This window comes from Triticum aestivum, chromosome 2A (genome assembly GCF_018294505.1).
Source record: "Triticum aestivum cultivar Chinese Spring chromosome 2A, IWGSC CS RefSeq v2.1, whole genome shotgun sequence".
NCBI lineage: Eukaryota > Viridiplantae > Streptophyta > Magnoliopsida > Poales > Poaceae > Triticum > Triticum aestivum.
The window spans coordinates 22,526,264-22,552,119 of NC_057797.1; the positions used below are offsets into that span (position 1 = coordinate 22,526,264).

General features: G+C 43.1%; 1 pseudogene; it reads right to left on the reverse strand.

Annotated features, from left to right (window-relative positions):
- Window positions 1-5,072: 5,072 nt before the first annotated feature.
- LOC123184399 (putative invertase inhibitor) lies at window positions 5,073-5,673 on the reverse strand (annotated as a pseudogene).
- Window positions 5,674-25,856: the final 20,183 nt, after the last annotated feature.

Consider the following 25,856-nt stretch of genomic DNA (forward strand, 5'->3'; position numbering starts at 1 on the left):
CGATGGATTGTGAGATTATGTTCAGATTGTGTTTGAGTAATATATTTGATTTACCTCTTTTATATTTATGTTCGTAAGTAATTCTTGCATGTTCTCCGTTGCTGTGTATTGCTTTGGCCGAGTAGTAGATAGTAACTCCAAGAGGGAACGTTATGCTTGATTGTGGGTTCATGCCCCTCGATGACTAGCTTGAGTGACAGAAACATGAGTCTAGGGGATGTGCTGTTGCCACAAGGGGGAAAACAACGGTGCTTGTGCCCGCGGGTGCAAGGATTGTTTACTTTACGCAAAGTTATTTTAATGCAGTTGTCTGTTGCTTTGAGTTTACACTTTGGGTGGGGCTCGCAACTTAATACCAGCGAGATGTTCTGGATAGATATCTCAAGGTGGATGATTAGTAGTAGATGCAGATGGATTTCGGTCTACTTACCTTGGCGTACTGCCCATGCTTTGAACCTCTACCAATCTTGCAATATAGTTAGCATTGGTTTGCGCACATAATCCTGTCAATTGCCCAGCTGTAATTTGTTTACCTCGCATAGCTGTTTTATCATCTTTTGGGAGAGACATCACTAGTGAACATCATGGCGCCCCGGTCCATATTCCTATCATTGATCACATCGCTATTTACTTGCCTGCTTTTATTTACTTTTTGCAGCTATCCATCACTATTATCACTTGCGTTTAATCCTTTGTAAACGACAAGGCCGGAGGGATTGACAACCTCTATGTACTCGTTGGGAACAAAGTTATTTGTATCTGTGTGCAGGTCCACGTTGATTGCTAATACACGGTGCCGTTAGCGATTGACACCTTCTTGTTGAAACTGGGAGTCTCTGGGGATTCGATCCTTGGTATCTTTGCCAAGGGAAAACTACCGCTACACTGCATCTCAAACCTTACACTTGGGGTAACCAACGAGGGGCGAGAAGCCATCAGAGGCAAATGGCAACTAATGTAATGCGAGAGATAGGGATTGTGATGGGTACTTGGTATGTTGACTTTTTGCGTAGACTCCCCGGCAACGGCGCCAGAAATTCTTCTTGCTACCTCTTGAGCTTGCTTGGTTTTCCCCGAAGAGGAAAGGATGATGCAGCAGAGTAGCGTAAGTATTTCCCTCAGTTTTTGAGAACCAAGGTATCAATCCAGTAGGAGGCCACGCGCAAGTCCCTCGTACCTACACAACACAAAGAGCTCAACGCAACCAACACGATTAGGGGTTGTCAATCCCTTCACGGTCACTTACGAGAGTGAGATCTGATAGATAATATTTTTGGTATTTTTGGTATAGAGATGCAAAGTAAAAGTAAAAGGGCAAAGTAAAAAGCAAAGCAAAGTAAAAGTGATGGAGATTGATGTGATGAGAATAGACCCGGGGGCCATAGGTTTCACTAGTGGCTTCTCTCAAGAGCATAAGTATTCTACGGTGGGTGAACAAATTACTGTTGAGCAATTGACAGAATTGAGCATAGTTATGAGAATATCTAGGCATGATCATGTATATAGGCACCACGTCCGTGACAAGTAGATCGAAGCGATTCTGCATCTACTACTATTACTCCACTCATCGACCGCTATCCAGCATGCATCTAGAGTATTAAGTTAAAAACAGAGTAACGCTTTAAGCAAGATGACATGATGTAGAGAGATAAATTCATGCAATATGAAATAAACCCCATCTTGTTATCCTCGATGGCAACGATACAATATGTGCCTTGCTGCCCCTTCTGTCACTGGGAAAGGACACCGCAAGATCGAACCCAAAGCTAAGCACTTCTCCCATGGCAAGAACTACCAATCTAATTGGCCAAACCAAACGGATAATTCGAAGAGACTTGCAAAGATAACCAATCATACATAAAAGAATTCAGAGAAGATTTCAAATATTATTCATAGATAGACTTGATCATAAACCCACAATTCATCGGTCTCAACAAACACACCACAAAAAGAAGAAGATTACATCGAATAGATCTCCACAAGAGAGGGGGAGAACATTGTATTGAGATCCAAAAAGAGAGAAGAAGCCATCTAGCTACTAACTATGGACCCGAAGGTCTGAGGTAAACTACTCACACTTCATCGGAGAGGCTATGATAATGTAGAAGCCCTCCGTGATGACGGCCCTCTCCGGCGGAGCTCCGGAACAGGCCCCAAGATGGGATCTCGTGGATACAGAAAGTTGCGGCGGTGGAATTAGGTTTTTGGCTCCTTTTCTGTTTGTTTGGGGGTATGTGGATATATATAAGAGGAGGAAGTACATTGGTGGAGCGTCGAGGGGCCCACGAGGCAGGGGGCGCGCCCTAGGGGGGGGGGGCGCCCCTACCCTCGTTACCGCCCCCGGCGTTCCTTGGCGTAGGGTCCAAGTTTCCTGTGTCATATTCGGGAAGAAAATCACGTTCCAAAAAGGATTTTTCTGTTTGGACTCCGTTTGATATTCCGTTTCTTCGAAACACTGAAATAGGCAAAAAACAACAATTCTGGGTTGTGCCTCCGGTTAATAGGTTAGTCCCAAAAACAATATAAAAGTGGAAAATAAAGCCCAATATAGTCCAAAACAGTAGATAATATAGCATGGAGCAATCAAAAATTATAGATACGTTGGAGACGTATCACTGATCTTTTAAAGTACTTAACGAATGAATACATTCGAAAGCAATAAGTGCGTTATCTGAAATTAACCTTCCAGGGATAAAGGAACAGAGATCATACCATCCAGAATAGGTCTCAGTCTATTCACTAGGCACTTCGAAATAATTTTATAAATGACATTGCAAAGGCTGATCGGTCTGAATTCCTCGATGGACTGAGGATTTTTCACTTTGGGAATAAGAACAATGGTAGTATCATTTACAACTTCGGGCATAATTCCTGATATAAAGAATTGCTGAACCGCCTTAACAATGTCCTGATTAATTAAACCCGGTCACTCTATTATTAGTACTTCACTTCGTTGTCACCCCGCTCCAAATCCTTTTGGTGTTCCCTCCAAATTTGACAATTTGTTGAGTCCCATCATCCTAGATAATTGCTCGTGCATCTCAACGGGGCACAAATATTTATCCTCATGCATATGTTGCAATTGTCAATTGTTTAACCTTTTTTAGCCAAAATGTTTATGTTAAATCAGTTAGAATTGAATAGCACCCTATCTAGAAACATTGACCTGCCAACAAATATGGAGGTAATGAGATGCGTCTCTCATTTATATACACATAATAGTTAAAACATTTGCATTCAAGCAAATATGGGATGTAATGAGAGGCGCACCTCTCATGTTTACACACAACAGTTACAGTAGCAGGTGATGAAACCCCTAGATTCTGGAACATTTTCCCGTCGATGAAAATGCGGATACGTAGGCCTCTTTGGGAGGCAAAAGCATTTCAATGTTTCATTTTCTTTTCAACCACATACCCAAGTGCGACTCATATTTTTGTTACTTTTAGCGTTTTTGAGTTGTTTGTAAATTGCGATCCCTAATCCCATTCCACTAACAATTAATCAATCCATTCTTTGTAGTTGCACCTCATAATTGTGCAGAGCCCTAATCCCATTCTACTACCCATTAATCAATCCACGCTTTGTAGTTGCAACTCATAACTGTGCAGAGCCCTAATCCCATTTCACTACCCATTAACCAACCCATTCTTTGTAGTTGCATCTCATTGTTTCTAAATTGCGAGCCCTAATCACATTCCACTGCCCATTAATCAATCCATCTCACAAGTTTAGTACATTTTTTTCCACAAGTATAGCAGTTGAATAATGCCCAAGAACCTGAAATCATTCACTTACAAAGAAAGAGGGAAGACACAATACCGTCTTGTTAGCTCACCAGTAAACAATTTGAGTCGGTGACGAAGTGGATTACCAAAGAGAACACAGGGGAAACCATCGTATCAGTGTGTGGCATACTCGACTCCTTCCTTTCTCATCACTATCGTTGTTCATGTTCTCTGCTGGTTGCTGTTCAAGAAAGAACATTTGTGAGGCCAAATAACAAAAAAAAAAATCTTGTTTATATAGACATAATAAAATAAATGGTGAACTACACAAAAATGTCTTATTAATCATACAATAAGCTGGCCCTACTCACATGAAAAATACAGGAAACAATATGTATATAATGATTTTACCTCATAATGAATTTTTGAGAATCATATTATATATGTAGATGGCTGCACTCCAAAAGTATGAAACTCCTCAAGTTGAAAACCTAAAATAAGGGAAATTCCTTCGAACATTTCAACAAAAGTAGAAAAGGTTATATTAGCGACCAATCGGGATTCTGGAAAGTTCAGCACATCAGTCTCTTTCAGGAAATGTACACCTGCAAAGCAATTATTTCACTGAGTGAACCCTGAACTCTTTTGTGTAACATGTAAACGATTTTTTTGTAACATCTAAATATAACATTAAATTACAGTAGAGAAACATGGTGTACATGCATGTGCCGTAGGTGGGCCTATGGGCCTACCAGAATCACAAGAAAGGCATTTAGTTATGAGAACGTCTTTTTTGTAAAGGCCAGAGAGGTTACATAATGAAAAGGAGATTCAGCGAAAAGTACCACGTACACAAGACACATGTAGCTGGAGAATCACTGAACCCTCAATCAAAAAGCTAATTGTCAGTGAAAATCGAACGGTAACCTTCCTCGCCTGATCTGAATGAACTTTTGTGAATCAGAAAAAATCTTCAGCGTCATTTTTCAAATAAATAAATACTGATAAGACCACAGCGTCCTACAATCTGGACGCAGCTCCTCTGACGTACGGCCCACACACTGCCGTGTGGGCCCGGACCCACCTGTCAGTGGCCCCACGTCAGGGGCCGTACGTCAGGGGATCCTGCTCCCTACAATCTCCATTGGAAATTGTCAAGTTATTTATTATTACTCATTATATTGTTGCACGTCACATATTTCATTGCCGGAAAAGATGGCCATTTCTCTTCCGGAGGTAGAAGAAGGCCTCTGCTACTTGCTCATTTTTCCCTATTGTTTACGGCATGCCACAAGATATTAAACGCCAGCTCGATCACACTGTCCAGCTCGCGGTCCGCGTCGGTCAGCGGCGACCTCTCGCCGGCCCAGAGGACGAACATCTTGTCACAGCGCACCGGCGTGCCACGAACCTCCAGCAAGGCGGTCACCTCCCTCAGCCTGTCCTCGTCCCCGCCCGTGGCGAAGTCCTTGACGGCGCGCTCCAGCCGGCGCACCGTCCAGGCGTAATCCTTGGCGCACTCGTCCAGCCCCAGACGCCGCCGGGGCGACGTCTCGGCGGCCCGCAGCTGGGCGATGCGGTCGCCGGTGGCCTTGGCCGTCACCCTGGCCATCCTCAACGCGATGACGGCCAGGCCGAGCTCGTCGGCCGTCGCGCTCGCCGGGTGCGCCCCCAGCGTCTTCACGCAGAAGTCGTAGTCCTGCGACCCGCCGGTGCCGACGAGCCTGCACGTGTCCTCCAGCGTGCTCGCCCTCGCCGTGCGCGCGTGCTGCGTGAGGAGCAGGAGGACGAGGACGGAGGAGAGGGCTTGGAGAGGAGCCATGGTCGTCGTCTGATTTGTTTCTCTCTCGACTCGACCTATATATACCGTAAGACGTATGAGTAATTAGATTAGATGGTGGCGCTAGCTATAAATTTGTGTTTATGGTTTCAAACGTTTCCATTCGTTGCTCATGCATCAAAGTGAAACTCTTTTAGTAGTTAAAATCACATTGAACAAAATTGAATGTGTAATAAAACAGTTTTACTAAGTACTCCGTCGACTGAGACATGCGTTACGTCTCAATCGATACTATATTCTTTTGATCTTCCATTTTCATGGAGATTCATGCAAAAAAGGAAAAATCATCTTCATTTTTTTCTTTTTCTTCTTGTACTACATCACTAACTGAGACTTGGTTAAGTTTCAGTAGACTGAGATATAGCCACATCTACAATAAAATTTTGACAAATGTAATTAACAAATGGTAAAAAAAATAGAGAAACTATTCACCGATCACGGACAGCGTTCCGCTGTCCACATAGCATTGGATCCCATCTAATCCTACCGCACACGTTCACATATGTTTTTACTAGCCCCAACCAGCCATGTGCCCCTTACCTTATCTTCAAAAACCTCCGTTGTCTTTTCCCAGCCATTTCCCTCTCTTTCTCCGAGCTCTCATCCTCGCAGGACGCAGGTTCCATCTGTAGCCGCCCCAAGTCCTCAAGTCACGTCCGCCGTATCGGAGAGCACCGGCGTCCGCGTCCGCCGTCGCCCCGTCCTCCCGAGGGAGCACCGGCATGGACAAGCATGCATGGTTTTTTTTTCTGCGGAGTAAAGAGAGTTTTATTCAAATGTCATAGTGTTACAGTCGAGAGGCCACAAATCCTCAATACAAGGTGGAACCGAACGCAACCACACCGCTGTAGTCCGCTCGGAACGGCTATAATTGGCCAAACGATCGGCAACTCTATTCTGAGAACGACAAATTTTCAGAGGTACAAACTCCCTATTACTCATCAACTCCTTAATCTCTAGAACCAAATGACCGTAAGCCGAGCGAGTTAAAGCATCGCTTGAGAGACTCGCCAAGGCTTCATAGGAGTCTGACTGGACGACGACCGGAAGGACCGAGTGTTGGATGGCCAAGGCCATACCCTGCAGCAGCGCGTGAAGTTCAGCCTCCAGAGCGTCGTTGCAGTGGAACAGGACACGGTACGCTGCAAAGATGATCTGTCCTTGATGGTCGCGCAACACCATTCCGGCCGCTGTCGAGCTATCTGTTCCCGGGAAAGAACCGTCAACAGTTAGGGCAACATAACCCAGATCCGGCGCCGGCCAAGATAGTGGTATGTTTTCCTTCTCCGGAAGAGCTATAGGAACCGCCGAAGATGGCATTTTTCCTTTCAGAATTTCGTCCACCGAATAACGACCAGCAAGCTTGATGGATCTGTAGTAACTCTCTAGGAAGTCCACCGTAGCTGGGACAGGCGGAACCTCCTTACCATGGGTCTGGTCATTCCTAAGCTGCCAAATGCGCCAAACTAGCATGATGATCATGTCCCGTACATCATTAGAAACTCTACACAGGAGGTGCATAAGCCATTCCCTGCCGTTATCAATAAGAAACTCGTCCGGTGGGAGAGGCCATCTGTCCCGCATCTATAACCAGATTCATCTCGCGTGAACGCATGCAACCAAGGCATGGAAGGTGCGTTCCTCCTCAAGTCCACACAACCGACATGGATGTTGTGGGTATGTGACGTAACACCTTACACTTCTGCGTAGGTAAAGCCCCCGTTATAACTTGCCATGCAGTGATCTTCATCTTCTGCGGGACCGATGATTGCCATACGCAGTTCCATAGGGAACGGGTTCCACTCGCCGACACACTTGTTGCCCCTTCAGAAAATGTCATGTTGTGATCACATGTAGCCAATTTGTAAGCACTTCTAACTGAGAAAACACCACTCTTCTCTAGATACCATGAAATGAAGTCAGAACGCTGTCTTGGAGAAGTTCGAATTTTGAGAATATGCTGAACATTCATCTCCCAAAAGTATTCACGGAGGCGCTCTGCCCTCCAAGCCCCATTAGCATCCAGAAACGCTGAAACACGATTGAGACGGCAGGAGCCTTTGGGGTGATCGGCCGGAAGGAAGAAGGCCGTGGGATCCAAGGATCTCGCCACGTCCGGATATGCTCCCCGTTCCCCACCCGCCATATGACACCTTTTTTGAGCAGCTCCAAACCATGCAAATACCTTTCCACACTGCTGAACCAGAGATTGAAAATACTGTATCTAGCAACTGACCTTGAGGGTAATACTTTGCCTTCATTAGTCTCGCACATAGGCTGTCAGGGGAGTCGAGGAGCCTCCAAGCTTGCTTAGCCAGCAGCGCTTGGTTGAACGCTCTCATATCCCTGAAGCCCATGCCCCCCATAGATTTGGGGAGCATCATTTTGTCCCAACTCCTCCATGCCATTTTCTTCTTCCCATTCTCCACTCCCCACCAATATTGGCGCATCATACGGGTCAGCTCATCACAAACCGAGGCTGGAAGCTTGAACACACTCATAACATAAGCAGGAATAGCTTGAGCCACGGATTTAATTAAGATTTCTTTGTTACCTGATGACATATATTTCTCACTCCAATCAATTAGTCTCTTCCTTAGGCGTTCTTGAACTGTTTCAAACTTGCCTTTGTGCATCCTCCTTCCGGCACTGGAAGACCTAGGTATCTAGGCTCAAAACTTCCTGAGTAATCTCCAACACACTCTTAATATTTGCCACAACTAGCTGCAAGCAATTGTCTGAAAAAAGAATGGAACACTTCGAAGGGTTTATCAACTGGCCCGTGGCCGTCGCGAAGGTGTTCAACAAATCTTTAACCAGTGCCGCTTGCTGCTCGGTTGCTTGAAAAATAACAGCGAATCATCCGCGAAAAGAAGATGAGAAATCTCAGGAGCCCCACGACAAATTTTCACCCCTTGCAAGCCCTCTTCCCTCATAGATTTACTGATCAAGGCAGAAAGGGCATCAGCCACAAATAAGAACAGAAAGGGGGACAGGGGGTCACCTTGTTGCAGCCCCCTCGAGGGGGAAATGATTCCAGTAACTTGCCATTAAACTTTACTGAATATCTGACAGAAGTAACACAAGCCATTACTCACAAGATCCAGATCTCCGAGAAACCCCATTTCACAAGGGCCTTCTCAAGAAAGTCCCAATCCACACGATCGTAGGCCTTCGAGAGATCCAGTTTATAAGCACACAAAGCCGGAGAATTCTCCTTCACTGATTGAATATGGTGAATACACTCGAAAGCAATGATAGAATTATCAGAGATGAGTCTCCCTGGATGAAAGCGCTCTGGTTCTCTGAGATAAGTTCATTAAGCATCGGACGCAACCTATTCACCATGCACTTCGACACAATCTTGTATACCACATTGCACAAACTTATTGGACGGAAATCCTTTAGTTCCTTGGGGTGAGGAACTTTAGGAATTAACACAATAGATGTATCATTTATACCCTCCGGCATAATCCCTGTGTTAAAAAACTCTTGAACTGCAGCAATAATCTCCGGTTTAAGCACAGCCCAATTGCATTGATAAAAACGCGCATGAAAGCCATCACATCCAGGGGCCTTCAAGGGGCCTATTTGGAAGAGGGCGTCAGAAATTTCCTGCTCAGAAAACGCCTTGCAGAGGGCCTCATTCATCTCCAAAGTTACTTTAGGAGCTATGCAGTTAAGAACCTCATCTGCGACCAAGGTAGGATCCTTGGTGAAAATCTCCTTGAAGTAGGAGGACGCCATCCTCTCCATCTCCGTGGGAGCCGAGTACCAGGAGCCATCCGCCTTCAACAGGCGCTGGATATGATTTCGCCTAGCTCTCCACACAGCCCGACTATGTAGATATTGAGTATTAGTTCCCCCTCCTTCAACCATGTGATACGGGAACGCTGAAGCCACATCATTTCCTCTCTGTATAACAACTCGTCTAGCTGGTTCATCTTGGCTCAAAGAAGAGCCCGATCCGCACCAGAGAGCTGTAGGTCAGCAAGTTGAGAACGGAGGAGTTCTATCTCCTTCAGGACATTTTCGAACTTTGCAGCACTCCATTGCTTCAGGTCTGTCATGAGCTGCTTTAATGCAGCCGCCACCGAGTTCAGGTTCCCACTAGGTTTGCTAGTAGCCCATGATTTTGCAATTATCTCCGGGAGCGCCTGATGCCTCTCCCACATGATCTCATACCTTGGGTTTGCGCACCTCCTTCGGTCTCCCTGCACTCCTTGCTGCTGCACTAGGAGTGGGCTATGGTCAGAACACGACGAAGCTAGGTGCACAACCCTAGCAGCTGGAAACAACTCTCTCCACGTTTCATCCGCACATGCACGGTCAAGACGTACTTGCACATTGTGGTTACCATCCTGCCCGTTATTGTATGTGTAGGGAATACCACTGAAGCCTAGATCATCGAGCTCACATAGAATAAGACAGTCTCGAAAGGCTGCCATCTGGGGTTCTGCTCGCATCATCCTAGAAAGATGCTCATGTTGCCACAAAGCTTCGTTGAAATCTCCACAAACAAACCAAGGTACGGGGATGCAACTCGTAGCCTGGTTAGATGATCCCACATGTTATGTCTGTTTTCAACTCGTGGTTCCCCGTAAACAAAAGTACTCCTCCACTTTGTACCAGCACCAATATCTGCCACTGACACATCAATGTATCTCTGACAAGAATCCAGGACGGTGACTGAGAGAGATTCGTCCCAAAAGAGCGCTAAACCTCCACTCCGACCGTCACTACACACACCATGGAAACCTTTCAGACCAAGTCTCCATCTCAAGTTCTCCACTCTATTTGATGCTTTCCTGGTTTCGCAAAGGAAAACAAGCTTGGGGTTATTGGCTTTTGAGAGGGCCACAACCTCACGAACTGTCCGGCGGTTCCCCCCGGCAGTTCCATGCTAGGATATTCATTGCGTCCGGCGGTCCTCCTCGAGGGAGGCCGCCGATTCTTCCCCAGACACCTTTTGCGAACTGATTTTGGCTCTCTTACTGTTTGAGCTATTGGTAGGAGATGTATTTTCCCCCCATCCTCCCCAAAACCCTGGGTTAAAGTTAGCGTTGCAGCCATAGCTCCTTCTGTTTACCCACAGCTTCCAGCTCCAAAGCCAGGCGCTTCCGTGCCCCCGGATCCACCTGCATGTCCCTGCCCACCTGCTTCGATGGACTAGTGGCCGTGTCAGCGAGATCGGGGTCCTGGACCTTTTGCACACCCTTCTCCCTTGATGGTGTGAATTCTTGCTGTTGCTGCTTATCATTGCCACGCCCAAACTCATCCATTCTTGTTTTATTTGGCCCATCTGCATAGAGCCAAGGACCAAACTTCTTATCCTTTTCATCATGAACGCCGGAGCTGCACTCCTTATGATCATGTCCAATAAGACCACATACGCTGCAGAAACGAGCTACCTTTTCATAACGAACCAGGAGCACTTGCCTTTCCTCTCCTCGGACAATGCTCACGAACTTTGTGAGGGGCTTTCGGATATCATGGCGAACCCTAACCCTCACATAGTCACCACGTATATTCCCGTTCAACCTCATCTCCATGATCTCACCAGATTTCCTCAGCAAGGATTCAACTATGTTCTTCTTGCAGAACCCATCGGGCAACTTGTGAATCTTAAGCCATATCGGCAAGAAACAGCATGGGCACATCTTCCGCCTTCGTGAATCCATCATACGGGGCCATCAGCACCACTAAATTGCTGAACAGCCAAGGCCCTTGTTCCACCATACGCTCCCAATCCCCGAGGCACTCCGCCTGCACCACGAACACGTTCGGTCCGACGGGTCTGAACCTCACAGGCTTCGATGTGTTCCATGCCGCGCGCATATCTTTGTAGAACGCCGTCGGACTAAAACTCTTTTGTGTGTGAACCCTAGCTAGGGCTAACCAACGCACTCCCTCGTTAACGACCGGATCGTCTTCCTCGATGATCGGATCGTCAAAATCCTCCTCATCCAAGTTAAGTTGTTCCATGAAGTCACCCAGATCTGAGGCTTTGGCGGCGCCGCCGCCAGCGCTAGTACCAGACATGGCATCGGCTACCGGCTCCATCCCCGCTAGCAGAGAGGGACGCGCCGATCAGGGCCTCGCAAACCTCGGCGGAGGGGTCAGCAATCCGTAGGAGAACTCACGGGCGATGCGATCGCCAGCGAGGAGAGAAACCCTAGCCTTGGCGTAGGGGAAAAGAAAACACTGATGGGGAGAGGTTGACAAGCATGCATGGTTGTTACCTCCTCGAGCTCAGTCACAACTGCTGGTGCCGCTATAACAACAGTTCCGACAAGTGTGCCAATGTTGTGATACACGACGATGTTTATGCAATAAGACCTATGTTGTAAAATGGTTCTCACAACACGACTTCTGTTACAAAAGCGAGGAAGACGCTCGGCTGTGAGATTATATTAGATTCGACGGCTCAGAACCCGACGGATCTTTTAAAAAGATCTGTCGGCCGACGCGTAGACGCCCCAAAGAATTAGCCAGAGATTTGAGGGGAAATAGATATATTAGTGAAAACTAGTAGAACGCCCGTGCCTTGCCACGGGCCAACAAATGGATCTATCACAAGCCCCTCAACTTCAGCATTTTTTTAAAACCCCCATATATTAAACAGAAATAACAAAATTCTTACAATCGTTCATTACAAGGCTAGCCACGCAGGGTGGAACACTATTACATAAAACAACGTCTAACGTACTATCGAAACAAAATTTAGCAATCTCATGCGCCATCCTATTTGCCTGCCTGTCAATCTTCACTATCTTGAAATCCTTAATGAGGTTTGAGACATTCATCACCTCCTTTTTTAGGTCCACAAAAAGAGACCTGTCAAAAGAATCTTTTGCAGAGAAAAAGCAACAGCCGCGCTGTCAGTCTCCAAAATAACAGGACTTTGGAATGTAATACCAATATATAACCCAGCGAGCGCCGCACGAAATTCTGCTTCATCCACACAAGTGCACGACCCGATAAAATCCCATGAGGAAACCAGGACTTCGAAAAGGTGTTTCCTGGCAATTATCCCAATGCTGGCAGATCTCATGCTCTCCACAAAACTAGCATCAACGTTTATCTTAATATACCCTTGGTCCGGTGGTGGCTCCCAATTACAACGAACCTTCGTGATTGGTGTGATGTACCTCAGATTATCAATCACCCCCTTACCTTTGATACTTAAGTCAACTTGCGCACAATTTTTGACATTTGTGAAGGATTTCCAGTAATTTCCCACAAAAGTGACGGAAGCATGTAATGATTCTTTCCCCTTCCCGAAGATCATATCATTTCTGAGATGCCAAGCTCTCCAAAGCATGAATAAAACTTGATCACATTCCGGCAACCCCAATTGATCAAGCCGAATAAACATCCAGTCCGGCCCCGTAAATCTGAAAAGCTCCTCAGCAGGAATATTCCACTCTTCTCTCATAGCGAAACGGAACGCACGCACCTTTGGACAAGACACAAGGGCATGGAAAGTACTTTCATCCTCCATCCCGTATATAGTGCACATACCTGACACCGTTTGGTGATGAATAACTCTGTTTACCTGGGTCGCCAAACTGTTAGACGCAGCTCGCCAGGCAAAAATTCTTATTTTTCCGGGACTTTGGCTTTCCAAATAATATCCCACACACTTCTTTCCTTGTCAGCATCATAACTAGACGATCATGTCTCGCCCTTGCCATCCTGAAAGTTTAAAGCCAGTCTATACGCACTTTTAACCGAGAACATGCCATTTTTCTCATAGTACCAAACAATTAGATCTCCCTCACCTATAGTCTGAATACGTAAACTTAGGATCTCCTCAGCATCATGGTTATAGAACAGGTGCCTGATTAAATTTTCATCCCATCTTCTTGTTCCGCTTATGAATAATTCAGAGACCCATTTCAGTCTAGCGCGGTTCTTTTTGACTAAAACTATGAGGCCAGAATTTCTAGGTAGCCAATTATCTCTCCAAATATTAACATTTTTTCCATCGACCACTCTCCATATGACCCCCTTTTTTTAGCGGATCCAATCCGTGCACAATGCCTTGCCAATTCACGGAGGTAGCCTGCGGGAAATCAGTATCCAATATGTGACCATTAATATTTCGCCTTCAAAACCTTAGCACATAAAGAATCTGGATTCACTAGCAACCTCCAAGCCTGTTTAGCCAAGAGAGCTTGATTAAACAATCTAAGATCTCGGAAACCCATGCCTCCCTCCCTTTTAGGTTTTGTGAGTTTATCCCAAGGTAGCCAATGAGTTTTTCTTCTGTCATCTTCGTCCCCCCACCAGAAGTTTCTCATAATCTGAGATAACTTATCACATAATGAAGATGGAAATTTAAAAATACCCATGGCGTACACTGGGAGTGCTTGCAAAACTGCCTTTATTTGATTTTCTTTTATACCACTTGAGACATATTTTTCAATCCAGTCTTAAGCTCTTTTAAATGCCCTGTCTTTTGTTGATTGGAACTTACCAACCTTCATTCTACCCTCAGGTACCGGTAAGCCAAGGTACTTATCTTCAAACTCTTCTGCAGTGATATTAAGAATGACCATAGTGGCCACCTGATCCTCCATACTACACTTTTTGCCAAACTTGATCGAACACTTATCGGGGCTCAGAAGCTGACAAGTTCCCACCTCATAGCCCGACAGAATATTTTTAATGACCAAGGCTTGATCTATGGACCCCTTGAAAAACAAAAGACTATCATCCGCAAATAATAGATGAGAAATACCTGGCGCATGTCTGTTTAAGTGGAAATCCTTTAGAACACCTTTGTCACATGCATCCTTTAATAACAAACATAGGACCTCAGCCACAAACTGGAACAAGTACGGCGATAATGGATCACCTTTCCTGAGCCCACAAGAAGGATAAAAGGGTTCCAACAATTGACCATTAAACTGGACTAAAAATTTCACTGAAGTAACACATGTCATGATCCAGTTAATCCAAGTTGGCGCAAAACCAAAATCCCCTAGCATACTCTTTAAAAATGCCAATCTACGCGATCATATGCTTTTGCCAGGTCCAACTTATAAGCACGAAACTCTCCACGCTGATTGCTACCTCTTGAGCTTGCGTTGGTTTTCCCCGAAGAGGAAAGGATGATGCAGCAGAGTAGCGTAAGTATTTCCCTCAGATTTTGAGAACCAAGGTATCAATCCAGTAGGAGGCCACGCGCAAGTCCCTCGTACATACACAACACAAAGAGCTCAACGCAACCAACGCGATTAGGGGTTGTCAATCCCTTCACGGTCACTTACGAGAGTGAGATCTGATAGATAATATTTTTGGTATTTTTGGTATAGAGATGCAAAGTAAAAGTAAAAGGGCAAAGTAAAAAAGCAAAGCAAAGTAAAAGTGATGGAGATTGATATGATGAGAATAGACCCGGGGGCCATAGGTTTCACTAGTGGCTTCTCTCAAGAGCATAAGTATTCTACGGTGGGTGAACAAATTACTGTTGAGGAATTGACAGAATTGAGCATAGTTGTGAGAATATCTAGGCATGGTCATGTATATAGGCATCACGTCCGTGACAAGTAGATCGAAGCGATTCTGCATCTACTACTATTACTCCACTTATCGACCTCTATCCAGCATGCATCTAGAGTATTAAGTTAAAAACAGAGTAACGTTTTAAGCAAGATGACATGATGTAGAGAGATAAATTCATGCAATATGAAATAAACCCCATCTTGTTATCCTCGATGGCAACGATACAATACGTGCCTTGCTGCCCCTTCTGTCATTGGGAAAGGACTCCGCAAGATCGAACCCAAAGCTAAGCACTTCTCCCATGGCAAGAACTACCAATCTAGTTGGCCAAACCAAACGGATAATTCGAAGAGACTTGCAAAGATAACCAATTATACATAAAAGAATTCAGAGAAGATTCAAATATTATTCATAGATAGACTTGATCATAAACCCACAATTCATCGGTCTCAACAAACACACTGCAAAAAGAAGAAGATTACATCGATAGATCTCCACAAGAGAGGGGGAGAACATTGTATTGAGATCCAAAAAGAGAGAAGAAGCCATCTAGCTACTAACTATGGACCCGAAGGTCTGAGTTAAACTACTAACACTTCATGGTAGAGGCTATGATGATGTAGAAGCCCTCCGTGATGACGGCCCTCTCCGGCGAAGCTCCGGAACAGGCCCCAAGATGGGATCTCGTGGATACAGAAAGTTGCGGCGGTGGAATTAGGTTTTTGGCTCCTTTTCTGTTCGTTTGGGGGTACGTGGATATATATAGGAGGAAGAAGTACGTCGGTGGAGCGTCGAGGGGCCCACGAGGCAGGGGCGTGCCCTAGGGGGGGGGGGGGGCGCCCTACCCTCGTGACCGCCTCCGGCGTTCCTTGGCGTAGGGTCCAAGTCTCCTGTGTCATATTCGGGAAGAAAATCACGTTCCAAAAAGGATTTTTCTGTTTGGACTCCGTTTGATATTCCGTTTCTTCGAAACACTGAAATAGGCAAAAAACAACAATTCTGGGTTGGGCCTCCGGTTAACAGGTTAGTCCCAAAAACAATATAAAAGTGGAAAATAAATTCCAATATAGTCCAAAACAGTAGATAATATAGCATGGAGCAATCAAAAATTATAGATACGTTGGAGACGTATCAGGCATCCCCAAGCTTAATTCCTGCTCGTCCTCGAGTAGGTAAATGATAAAAAGAGAATTTTTGATGCGGAGTGCTACTTGGCATAATTTCAATGCAAAATTTCTTAATTCTGGTATGAATATTCAGATTAGAAAGATTCAAGACAAAAGTTCATATTGACATAAAGAATAATAACACTTCAAGCATACTAATAAAGCAATTATGTCTTCTCAAAATAACATGGCCAAAGAAAGTTATCCCTACAAAATCATATAGTCTGGCTATGCTCTATCTTCACCACACAAAGTATTTAAATTATGCACAACCCCGATGACAAGCCAAGCAATTGATTCATACTCTAACTTTTTCAAAACTTTTTCGATCTTCACGCAATACATGAGCGTGAGCCATGGATATAGCACTTATATGGAATAGATTGGTGGTTGTGGAGAAGACATAAAGAGGGGAAGATAGTCTCACATCAACTAGGCGTATCAACGGGCTATGGAGATGCCCATTAATAGATATCAATGTGAGTGAGTAGGGATTGCCATGCAACGGATGCACTAGAGCTATAAGTATATGAAAGCTCATCAAAAGAAACTAAGTGGGTGTGCATCCAACTCGCTTGCTCACGAAGACCTAGGGAAATTTTGAGGAAGCCCATCATTGGAATATACAAGCCAAGTTCTATAATGAAAAATTCCCACTAGTATATGAAAGTGACATAACGAGAGACTCTCTATAATGAAGATTATGGTGCTACTTTGAAGCACAAGTGTGGTAAAAGGATAGTAGCATTGTCCCTTCTCTCTTTTATCTCTCATTTTTTTATTTGGGCCTTTTCTCTTTTTTTATGGCCTCTTTTTTTTGTCCGGAGTCTCATCTTGATTTATGGGGGAATCATAGTCTCCATCATCCTTTCCTCACTTGGGACAATGCTCTAAAAAATGATGATCATCACACTTTTATTTTTCTTACAACTCAACAATTACAACTCGATACTTAGAACAAATATGACTCTATATGAATGCCTCCGGCCGTGTACCGGGATATGCAATGAATCAAGAGTGACATGTATGAAAGAATTATGAATGGTGGCTTTGCCACAAATACGATGTCAACTACATGATCATGCTAGCAATATGACAATGATGGAGCGTGTCATAATAAACGGAACGGTGAAAAGTTGCATGGCAATATATCTCGGAATGGCTATGGAAATGCCATGATAGGTAGATATGGTGGCTGTTTTGAGGAAGGTATATGGTGGGTGTATGATACCGGCGAAAGGTGCGCGGTATTAGAGAGGCTAGCAATGGTGGAAGGATGGGAAAGTGCGTATAATCCATGGACTCAACATTAGTCATAAAGAACTCATATACTTATTGCAAAAATCTAGAAGTTATCAAAGCAAAGTATTACACGCATGCTCCTAGGGGGATAGATTGGTAGGAAAAGACCATCGCTCGTCCCCGACCGCCACTCACAAGGAAGACAATCAATAAATAAGTTATGCTCCGACTTCATCACATAACGGTTCACCATACGTGCATTCTACAGGAATCACAAACTTTAACACAAGTATTCTTTAAATTCACAACTACTAAACTAGTATGACTCTAATATTATCACCTCCATATCTCAAAACAATTATCATGCTTCAATCTTCTCTTAGTATTCAACACACTCAAAAGAAAATTTCACAAATCATGAATACCAAGCATATTAACATTAAGCAATTTACCATGCTATTAAGACTCTCAAAATAATTTAAGTGAAGCATGAGAGATCAATAGTTTCTTTAAAACAAACCACCACCGTGCTCTAAAAGATCTAAGTGAAGCACACAGAGCAAAATTATAACGCTCAAAAGATATAAGTGAAGCACATTGAGCAAAACTACATAGCTCAAAAGATATAAGTGAAGCACATAGAGTATTCTATCAAATTCCAATTTATGTATGGCTCTCTCAAAAGGTGTGTACAGCAAGGATGATTGTGGCACACTAACAAATAGAGACACAAATAATACAAGACGCTCCAAGCAAAACACATATCATGTTGGTGAATAAAAATATAGCTCCAAGTAAATTACCGATGGAAGTGGACGAAAGAGGGGATGCCTTACGGGGCATCCCCAAGCTTTGACTTTTTGGTGTCCTTGGATTATATTGGTGGTGCCATGGGCATCCCAAGCTTAGGCTCTTGTCACTCCTTGTTCCATAATCCATCAAAAGAATTCACCCAAAACTTGAAAACTTCACAACACAAAACTCAACAGAAATCTCGTGAGCTCTGTTAGAGAAAGGAAACAAAAGACTAATTCAAAGTACTGTAATGAACTCATTATATATTTATATTGGTGTTAAACCTACTGTATTACAACTTCTCTATGGATCATAACATATTTTACTAACCATAGATTCATCAAAATAAGCAAACATCACACGAAAAACAGAATCTGTCAAAAACAGAAAAGTCTGTAGTAATCTGTAACTAACGCAAACTTCTGGAACCCAAACAATTCTACCAAAATTAGAAGACCTAGAAAATTTGTTTATTGATCAGAAGCAATTGGAATCAGTATTTTATCACTTTCTGATGATTTTTAATAATTCGGGCACTGAACACAAAGTTTCTGGAAATTACAGCAAGATCAAACAACTATCATCCAAGAAGATCCAATAGGTCTAGCTTGGCACAAACACTAATTAAAACACAAAACCACATCCAAACTGAGGGTAGATGGGTTATTTATTCCCTAACAGAAGAAAAACACAAAAAACTAAAAATAAAATTGGGTTGCCTCCCAACAAGCGCTATCGTTTAACGCCCCTAGCTAGGCATAAAAGCGAGGATAGATCTAGGTATTGCCATCTTTGGAAGGCAATCCATAAGTGGATCTCATGATAGTTTCATACGGCGATTTTATTTTATTTCTTGGAAAGTGTTCCATGCCCTTCTTTAATGGAAATTGGAATCTAATATTCCCTTCCTTCATATCAATAATCGCACCAACCGTTCTAAGGAAAGGTCTACCAAGAATAATAGGGCAAGAAGGATTGCAATCTATATCAAGAACAATGAAACTTATGGGCACATAATTCCTATTAGCAACAATAAGAATATCATTAATCCTTCCCATAGGTTTCTTAATAGTGGAATCCGCAAGATGCAAGTTTAGAGAGCAATCATCAAAATCGCGGAAATCTAGCAAATCACACAAAGTTTTGGGGATGGTTGAGACACTAGCACCCAAATCACACAAAGCATAAAACTCATGATCTTTAATTTTAATTTTAATAGTAGGTTCCCACCCACATAGAGTTTTCTAGGGATAGGAACTTTTAACTCAAGCTTTTCTTCATAAGATTGTATCAAGGCATCAACAATATGTTCCGTAAAGGCTTTCTTTTGACTATAAGCATGTGGAGAATTTAGCACGGCTTGCAACAAGGAAATACAATCAATCAAATAGCAACTTTCATAATTAAATTCCTTGAAATCCAATATAGTGGGTTTAGCAACATCTAGGGTCTTATTTCTTCCAATCCCACTTTCATCAATTTCATCATAAAGATCTAAATACTCCGAATTTTAGAACGCCTTCTAGGTAAGGGAAGATCATATTCAGTTTCATCAAGATTTATATTGCAAAACAAAGATTTGATAGGAGACACATCAATAACTTTTAGATCTTCATCTTGATTTTCATAGGTATTGGAAGAACACGCTATAATAAAGGCATCTTTGGAAGCACGCATCCTAGCGGTTCTTTCCTTGCACTCATCAATGGAAATTCTCATGGCTTTGAGAGACTCATTGATATCATGTTTAGGAGGAATAGATCTAAGCTTTAAAGAATCAACCTCAAGAGAAATTCTATCAACGTTCCTAGCCAAATCATCAACTTTAAGTAATTTCTCTTCAAGCAAAGCATTAAAATTCTTTTGTGAATTCATAAACTCTTTAACACTACTCTCAAATTCAGAGGGCATCTTATTATTATTTCCATAAGAGTTGTTGTAGGAATTTCCATAATTATTAGAAGGATTACTAGGATAAGGCCTAGGATTAAAATTCCCTCTATACGCGTTGTTACCAAAATTATTCCTACCAACAAAATTCACATCCATAGATTCATTATTATTCTCAATCAAAGTAGACAAAGGCATATCATTAGGTTCAGAAGAAACACTCTTAGTAGCAAATAATTTCATAAGTTCATCCATCTTTCCACTCAAAACATTGATTTCTTCTATCACATGCACTTTTTTATTAGAAGATCTTTCAGTGTGCCATTGAGAATAATTAACCATAATATTATCTAGGAGTTTATTAGCATATCCTAAAGTGATTTCCATAAAAGTGCCTCCCGCGGCCGAATCTAAAAGATTTCTAGAAGCAAAATTCAATCCGGCATAAAATTTTTGTATAATCATCCACAAGTTCAAACCATGAGCAGGGCAATTACGTATCATTAATTTCATTCTCTCCCAAGCTTGTGCAACATGTTCATGATCAAGTTGCTTAAAATTCGTAATGTCGTTTCTAAGAGAGATGAACTTAGCGCGAGGAAAATACTAAGAGATAAAAGCATCTTTGCACTTGTTCCAAGAATCAATACTATTTTTAGGCAAGGACGAAAACCAAGCTTTAGCACGATCTCTAAGCGAAAAAGGAAATAGCTTCAATTTAACAACGTCATTATCGACATCTTTTTTCTTTTGCATATCACATAAATCAACGAAGCTATTCAGATGAGTAGCGGCATCTTCACTAGGAAGGCCGGCGAATTGATCTTTCATAACAAGATTCAACAAAGCAGTATTGATTTCACAAGATTCAGTGTTGGCAAGAGGATCAATCGGAGTGCTAAGGAAATCATTATTGTTGGTATTGGTGAAGTCACACAATTTGGTAGTATCTTGAGCCATTGCGACAAACAAGCAACCCAACACACGAGCAAGCAAAAGGCAAGGGAGAAAAAGGTGAATGGAGAAGGAGAAGGAGAAGGAGAAGGAGAGGGCGAATAAAACGGCAAGGGTGAAGTGGGGGAGAGGAAAACGAGAGGCTGATACGTCCAAAACGTATCTATAATTTCTGCTTGCTCCATGCCTCTTTTGGGTGATATTGCTATGATATTTATACACTTCCATACAATTTTAATCATATTTGGACTAACCTATTAACTCAGTGCATCCCAGTGCCAGTTTCTGTTTTCTGCTGTTTTTGTATTTCAGGTTTTTCCATTACGAAAACTGCCAGAAAAATTCCGGAAAAAATATATAAAAAATCAGCGTTCCGGAACCTTCCAGGACCCCGAAGGAGAGCCGGAGGGGGGCCACCAGGGCCCCAGGCGCCCTGGTGGCGCGGGCCCCCTCCTGGCCGCGCCGGGGGGGGGGGCGCCTGGGCCCCCCAGGTGCCCTCTGACGTCACCGTTTGGCCTATATTTAACACTCGTCCGAAACCCTCGAGACGGGAACCCTTTTTCGCGATCTCATCTCTGTTCCGCCGCCGCCGCGCTTCCAAGATCGGGAGCGCCAGGAGAACTCTTCCCGGCACCCTGCCGGAGGGGAGGATCACCACCGGGACCTTCTCCACCACCATGGACGCCTCCCGGATGATGCGTGAGTAGTCTCCCTTGGACCATGGGTCCATGATCAGTAGCTATGTGATGTTCTCCTCCCCTTCTTGTGCTTCACTAATTAGACCTCGTGAGCTGCCCTACATGATCGAGGCACATATGTAATCCTTATGCTGTTGCTATGATGAGTTTGCTGGGATCCGATGGATTGTGAGATTATGTTCAGATTGTGTTTGAGTAATATATTTGATTTACCTCTTTTATATTTATGTTCGTAAGTAATTCTTGCATGTTCTCCGTTGCTGTTTATTGCTTTGGCCGAGTAGTAGATAGTAACTCCAAGAGGGAACGTTATGCTTGATTGTGGGTTCATGCCCCTCGATGACTAGCTTGAGTGACAGAAACATGAGTCTAGGGGATGTGCTGTTGCCACAAGGGGGAAAACAACGGTGCTTGTGCCCGCGGGTGCAAGGATTGTTTACTTTACGCAAAGTTATTTTAATGCAGTTGTCTGTTGCTTTGAGTTTACACTTTGGGTGGGGCTCGCAACTTAATACCAGCGAGATGTTCTGGATAGATATCTCAAGGTGGATGATTAGTAGTAGATGCAGATGGATTTCGGTCTACTTACCTTGGCGTACTGCCCATGCTTTGAACCTCTACCAATCTTGCAATATAGTTAGCATTGGTTTGCGCACATAATCCTGTCAATTGCCCAGCTGTAATTTGTTTACCTCGCATAGCTGTTTTATCGTCTTTTGGGAGAGACATCACTAGTGAACATCATGGCGCCCCGGTCCATATTCCTATCATTGATCACATCGCTATTTACTTTCCGCTTTTATTTACTTTTGCAGCATATCCATCACTATTATCACTTGCGTTTAATCCTTTGTAAACGACAAGGCCGGAGGGATTGACAACCTCTCTGTACTCGTTGGGAACAAAGTTATTTGTATCTGTGTGCAGGTCCACGTTGATTGCTAATACACGGTGCCGTTAGAGATTGACACCTTCTTGTTGAAACTGGGAGTCTCTGGGGATTCGATCCTTGGTATCTTTGCCAAGGGAAAACTACCGCTACACTGCATCTCAAACCTTACACTTGGGGTAACCAACGAGGGGCGAGAAGCCATCAAGGGTGTTTTCTGGCGCCGTTGCCGGGGACTCCACTCTCCGAGATAGGGGAGTTGCACGCTATATTTTACCTTTGTTTTTTGGTCTTGTTAGTTTACCTTTCAGTTTTTGCTTTAGTGTCCTTTATCGAAAATCACAAAAATAGTTATGTTGCTTGCTTGCTGCTATGGGTTCCACCAAGAACACCAAGTTGTGTGACTTCACTAGTCATAACAACGATGACTTTATCTGCACACCTATTACTGCACCTGCCACTTCAGCATCTTCTTATGAGATTAAACCTGCTTTATTGAACTTGGTCATGAAAGATCAATTCTCCGGTGCTGGAGATGATGCTGCTTTACACTTGAACAATTTTGTTGCACTCTGTGATATGCAAAAGTACCAAGAACTAGATGGTAATATTGTTAAGCTTAAGCTTTTTCCTTTCTCCTTGAGAGGAGGAGCTAAAGTTTGGTTTCAGTCTTTGCCTAGAAATAGCATAGATTCATGGGACAAGTGCAAAGATGCTTTTATTGGAAAGTACTATCCACCTGCTAAAATTATCCAACTAAGAAGTACCATAATGAATTTTAAACAATTGGATAATGAACACGTTGCCCAAGCTTGGGAACGCATGAAATCTCTTGTCAAGAACTGCCCTACTCACTGTTTGTCTACTTGGATGGTTATCCAAACTTTTTATGCAGGCTTGAACTTTACCTCGCGGAACTTGCTAGATTCGGCCGCGGGAGGAACATTTATGTCAACTACACTTGGTGCTGCCACAAAACTTCTCGATGAGATGATGACCAACTATTCCCAATGGCACACCGAACGCGCTCCAATAGGTAGGAAGGTAAACTCTGTCGAGGAGATCTCCTCCCTAAATGAAAAAGTTGACTTGATTATGTCTCTACTTTCGAAGCAATCTTCTGTTGATTGCTCAAGAACAAGTAGATGTGAACTTTGTCTCTAGAAACAATTTTAATAACAATGCTTATAGGAGTAATTTTGGTAGCAATCCTAGACCGTTCCCCTCTAACTCTTATGGGAACAACAATGCTTATCCTAGCACCAAGAACTCCACTACTGAACTAGAGATTATGCTTAAAGATTTCATCACTACTCAAAAAGCTTTTAATAAAAGTGTATAAGAGAAACTAAACAAACTAGATGATCTTTCTTCAAAGGTAGACAATTTAGCCCATGAGGTAGAATTGCTTAAAATTAGAACTTCTCCTCTTGAGGAGAGGACGGCCACTCCTATGAATGCTATTCAAGTGCAAATTAATGAAAACATTAGGATGTTGGCTAAACTTAAAGAAAGATGGGCTAGAGAAAGGGAGGAAGAAGATAGAATTAAGAGCCTTCCTACCCACCACACTGTTACTACTATCCAAGTTGTTGAAGATACCCAAACTCTTAGCACCCAACGCACTCCTGGTCCCATTGGACCTATTAATGGTGATGCTATGACTATAGAAACTACCAAACAAGTGATCCTAAAGGACACCACTACCACTTTACTTGATAGTAGTGACCTTGATTTTGATAATTGCACTCTTACCGAAGTTATTGATTTCCTTCACAAGATGTCTAGAGATCCACGCACTAGCACGCTTAACCTTGCCTTCACAGAGCATATCACTAATGCTCTCATCAAAGCTAGGGAGGAGAAACTTAAATTAGAAGCCTCCATTCCTAGAAAGCTAGAAGATGGTTGGGATCCTACGATTAAAATTAAACTGAATAACTTCTCTTGCCATGCTTTATGTGATGTTGGAGCTAGTACCTCCGTTATGCCCAAAAGGATATATGACATGCTTAATTTGAAACCTTATGATCCTTGTTCTTTTGGTATTCGTTTTGTTGATTCTTCCTTAAAGAAACCTTTGGGGAGGATTGATGATGTTCTTATTATTGTCAATGATAATTATGTTCCCGTTGATTTCACTATTATGGACATTGAGTGTGAACCTTCTTGTCCAATTATTTTGGGACGCCCTTTTCTTCGCACCGTTGGTACCATCATTGACATGAAAGAGGGGAATATAAGATTCCAATTTCCTCTCAAGAAAGGGATGGAACACTTCCCTCGAAAGAAGATTAAGTTACCGTTTGAGTCCGTGACACGGGCTAGCTATTCTCTTACTCTTGATAAGACTTGATCTCTATGCATTATGCCTAGCTTAAAGGCATAAAAGAAAGCGCTTTTGGGAGGCAACCCAAATGAATAAAATTTTATTTTGCTTTTGTTGTGTCTTGATGTTGTTACTACAGTAGCATCATCATTGTATCTTTACTTTTCAGTTTTGTGCCAGGTATAGCCTCTGATTGCAGGAAAGATCAAGAGTTGTGACGTGCTGTCCAGGAAACAGATTCTGTCCTCGTACAGAAAAATTCGCATAAAATCACCAGATCATCTTTTTGGTCTGAATTTTTTCCACAGCGTGATCTATATAATTGTCTTTCAGACGTCTGTTCTGAGTTTTTTGATTGGAGTTGCATAAGTGCCCCGAAAAAAATCATTTACTGCCTGCTGGTCTGTTTTTCACAGATTCTGTACTGTTTTGCCTTTCCTTCATTTTGCGAGCCTTAAGCTTGCTTATTCTTTGCAAAAAATTTATGGCAATCTAGAGAAACAGTATACTTTCAAGAATATATTTATTTCCAGCAAGGAACAATTATACTATTGTGGGTACTAACCTCGCTAATCAGATTATGATGAGTTTTGTATGAAGGGAGTTTTCAAGTGTTCGAGGGAAGATGATGAAAAGATTCAGGAGTGTCAAGCGCTCAAGCTTGGGGATGCCCCCGTGCACCCTCAAGAAATATTCAAGAAGACTCAAGCGTCTAAGCTTGGGGATGCCCCCCGTGCATCCCCTTCTCCATCGACATTATGAGTTCGTCTTTCGTTCCACTATATTTTTATCACTTCATGTGCTATGTGCTA